Raw genomic sequence first — 4,375 nt, 5'->3', positions numbered from 1 at the left:
TGTATATTTATTTCTATACAATTTTATCACGTGCATAAGTTCCTGTACTGACCACCACCGTCAAGATACAGCATATCCTGTTGTCTTATCTCAGGGGGCCCCTCCTGTGCCCCATTCATAGCCACCCCTCCCTCCTTCCCATCACTACCCCTCCACCCTGTCCTTATTCCTGACAGTCACTGATCGGTCACTTCTAAGAGTTTGTCATTTCAAGAATGTTATATAAAAGGAAACATACAATGTGTCCCAGGCTTGGGGGCTGCATGTGTGTATCTCTATGTTCTTATTGAAAAACAGCAATATTTAGGATTCCAAGGACCAAGGGTGAGAGGGACAGTCCTGATTTTCCTATAAGCATCCATCATCTAGCCAGGGAAATGGAGCCAGAGACTCAGACACTGCAGCAGCCTTGTGTGGTGCTTGAGTGAGGCCCACAGGGCTTGCTTTGGCCCTGAGTACCCTCTGAACAGCTGGCAGGAGCCTGGTCACCTCTGCCTTTCATCCCATCAGCTCTACTCCCTTACCAGAGAATCCTTTTATTATGTTAAAATAGGACGTCATTACTGGAATTAGAAAGGAAAATACCAGCTGCTTTAGTCCTCCAGGAAGCACTAATTAGCCAGCAGCCACCCTGATCTCAGGCGACAGGGGGACGTGTGCAGACTAATTATTATACAAGCCTGCTGCCTCCCGCACGCCGTGGGCTGGGGCTGCAGCACCTGCACTTCTGAGTTGACTATTTTCAGGCTCTGGGTTTCCCCCGGCCCTTATCTTGCATTTGATGCCTTCATTACACTCTCCTTTCCCAATAGCTTCCTCACGGGTTTCTGATTTCCAGCCAACGCATCTTGCACAAAACAACCAGATTTCTCTCCCTAAAACATAGCCCCAATCATATAATTTCCTTCCCCCAAATTTGTCAGCATGATCCCCATGCTGCGTGTAAATTATAGCCCAAACCCCTCCACCTGGTCATGAAGGCTTTCTATAAAGGCACCCAAGCCCAGATTTGGGGCCTCCTGCCAGCCTGACTCCCACAGCCCTTCTCTCAAGAGATAGGGCCCAGCTCAAGTCCCCCAGAGCAGCACCATCCTGCAGGGGCTCCAGGAGCTTCAGAGATGGAGACAAAACCTGCACCCAGACTCATGGTCTGAATGCTTGTATCCCCCCCATAATTCATATATTGAAATCTAATCTCCAAGGTGAGGGTACAGCTTGAGCATCTCAAGTCCCAAAATTCAAAATCTAAAATATTCCAAAATCTGGTGCTTGCTTTGGGAGCACATATACTAAAATTGGAACAATACAGAGAAGATTAGCATGGCCCCTTCGCAAGGATGACATGCAAATCTGTGAAATGTTTCATTTTTTTTCAAGTTGGGGGGGTAGAGATAAAGAGGGGGAAGAGGAGAGGAGGGAGGGGGATTGGTGAGCTCCCACCTAATGGGCACAGTGTGGGGGTACAGGGCACGCCTCCTCATTGCAGGACACAACTACAACAGGGACTTTACCTAACAAATGCAAACATTGTAACCTAATCATTTGTACCCTCATGTTAATCTGAAATAAAACTAAAAGAAAGTACTCCAAAATCTGAAACTTTGAGTACCAACATGATGCTCAAAGGAAATAGTCATTAGAGCCATATGATCCAGAGTTCTGGGTATAGGTCCAGAAGGAAGGAAATCAATATACTGAAGAGATGAGTGCCCTCACACATTCACTGCTACACTCGTCACGCAGCCAAGATATGACGCCAGCCTGAGTGTCCGGCAGAGGCTGAATGGACAGTGTGATGTGTCACTCACACACAGTGGAGTAGCATATTTGGCCGTACAAACGAGAGCAAAATCCTGTCATTTGTAGCACAGTAGATGGGACTGGAAGGCACTAGGGCATTTTAAACTTTGGATTTTTCAGATTTTGGATGCTCAACAGGGAAGTATATACAATTCAAAAATTCTGAAATCTGAAATTCAAAACACCTCTGGTCCCAGCACTGTGGATAAGGAATACTTAGCCAGCATTAATAGATGAAGCATTTGGGAGGTGACTAGGTCAGAGGGTGGACCCTTCATGAATGGGCTTGCTGTCCTTATGAAAGGAGTTCCCAAGAGCTCTCTTGTCCCTCCACAGGTAAGATCACTTGTGAGCTGTAAAGGTCTCACCAGACACCATATCTGCAGATCCTGGACTTTCCAGCCTCTGGAAGCCAGAGGTATAAATTACTATTATTTAAAAGTTACCCAGTTTCAAGTATTTTGTTACAGCTGCCAAAGCTGATTAGGACACAGACCAAAGGAATATGAACCTCTAGGTGTGGGGAAAGGGCATTGGTGGCATTTTAAAAGCGTAGAGCATTTCTCTGCTCTGCTAGGATGCAGAAGCCTGCTCTAGCCCAGGTGGGAAGTTCTGGAGGGGCTGCACCCTCCACGTGACTAGAGTCAGGTGTGTGTCTTGCAGCCACAGCCTTTAACATAGCCCTGTCCATTCCTCATCACTGGGATTGGGGATTCTCTTCCTCACCTGTTAAGGCTATCTCTATAGTGGATCGAAGAGGACTGCTATGGATTGAAGTGTGTCTCCCAAGACTTAATATGTTCCTGACCCCTCAGAATGTGACCTTTGCCTATGTGTAAGATCTGAGAATCAAGTTCGCAAACTCATCCTAGAAAAAGTCACATATAAAATATTCGCCTTGGGAAGCTCTGCACTAACAATCAGTGTCTTGTCCACTCTTCAAAGCAATTTTGGAACTCTTTTTTTGGAATGGTCATCAGAGCTGTGGCTGTATTGCCCTTGATGTCCTAAATTTCATCCAAATGTCTTCCTTTCAATATTTCCTTTATCTTTAGGTAAGGAAAAAGGAGACTGGGGGCCAGATCAAGTGAAAAAGAAGGATGTTCCAGTACAGGTGTTTGTTTACTGGCTAAAAATTCTCTCACAGACAGTGCTGTGTGAGCTGGTGCATTGTCATGATGCAAGAGCCATGAGTTCTTGGCCAAGATTTTCAGTGAAGATTTTCATGTTTTCTTTATCAATGTTTACTTGGTCTATAGTCAGCCAATGATTTTGACACAGAACCCAATGATTTTTTGAAATGTTTTCATCAGTTCTGCCTCTCACTGGCTGCCCTGACCGTTCTTCATTTCAGTGACCCTTTCTCTCCCCTCAGAGAAACATTTAATCCATTTGTACACTGCCGTTGACTTTGTGACATTATCCCTACAAACTTAGACTAATGTGTCCCCTATTTCACTTCCACTCTCACCAAGTTTAGCAAGAAATTTAATGTTTATGCATCACTCTAATTCAAGCTCTGACATTCTCTCAATGGCACACAAAGACACTCAACAATAATGAATGCCTCATGTCAACATGAACATGAGACAGTTACAAAACCTTACCAAGTTGTTTGCATGGTGCTGCTGCTGGAGTCAGGGCATGGTGGCAAGTTCACAAACTTAATTGTCAGACTTTGTCAATTCATCAAGTTATAATGAGGTCATACTGCAGGAGGTAGGCCCCTCATCCTATATGACTGGGGTCCTCATAGAAGGAGGAGAAAGAGGAGCACCCACACAGGGAGAAGGTCACATGAACATGGAGTTCGGGGTGAGGTGTCCACAAGTCCTGGAACACTGATGATCACCAGCAAACCACAGGGAGTAGGGGACATCCCAGAGTTGCTTCTCCCTCAGGGCCCTCAGAAGGAGCCAGACTTGACCTTGGACCTTTAGGCTCCACAACTAAGAGAATAAACTTCAGGTGTTTGAGTCTCCCTGGGCTGTGGTAATTTGTTATGGCAGCCAGGCCGACTAACACACAGATAATGCATGCGCACACTGTGGCAGTGCTAAAATCCTCCCATGAAAAGAAGAGCTGAAAGAGCCCCCTCTCACCTATTAATTAGAAGCTCCTTGTGATAAGCAGAGGAAGGTGTATCTTTTATATGGCAGATAGCATAGGAAGCCATACTTATTATTAATTAACCACTCATTCATATGTACCTTGTCACCTTTTCCTTTAGTTAGCTGTACTTAAGTCTCAGTTCTCTCCTTGACAGGCCAGTCAAGACCTTTACTGTCTGCAGCCCACAGTGTGCAGCACTTCCTGGCCCCAGAGTGTGGGATATTACTTGGGTGGGGCTGGCCTAATCAGACAAGTCCTCTGAAAGCAGAACATTTTCTCCAGCTGGTAGCAGAAGAAGAAGCCAGAATCCAAGCATGAGAAGGATTCCACACACATTGTTGACTTGAAGATTTGGTGGTAAGGGAGACACAGCAGGGAATACAAGTGGCCTCTGGAAGCTGAAATCAGTTCCTGACTGGCAACCAGCAGGGCAGGTGGACCTCAGTCCTGCAGCCACAGGAAT

General features: G+C 45.7%; 1 non-coding gene across 1 annotated transcript; it reads left to right on the top strand.

Moving 5' to 3' along the window:
- Window positions 1–1,265: 1,265 nt before the first annotated feature.
- On the top strand, window positions 1,266–1,372 carry LOC111728569. The gene has a single exon (XR_002775823.1). It is a non-coding gene; the product is annotated as a U6 spliceosomal RNA (small nuclear RNA).
- The last annotated feature ends 3,003 nt before the right edge of the window (window positions 1,373–4,375 follow it).

The sequence above is a fragment of the Otolemur garnettii genome, unplaced genomic scaffold (assembly GCF_000181295.1).
Source record: "Otolemur garnettii isolate 467f Iridium unplaced genomic scaffold, OtoGar3 scaffold00170, whole genome shotgun sequence".
NCBI lineage: Eukaryota > Metazoa > Chordata > Mammalia > Primates > Galagidae > Otolemur > Otolemur garnettii.
Note: the sequence above shows the minus strand (reverse complement) of the source record. Positions and strands in the feature narration are given on the sequence as shown.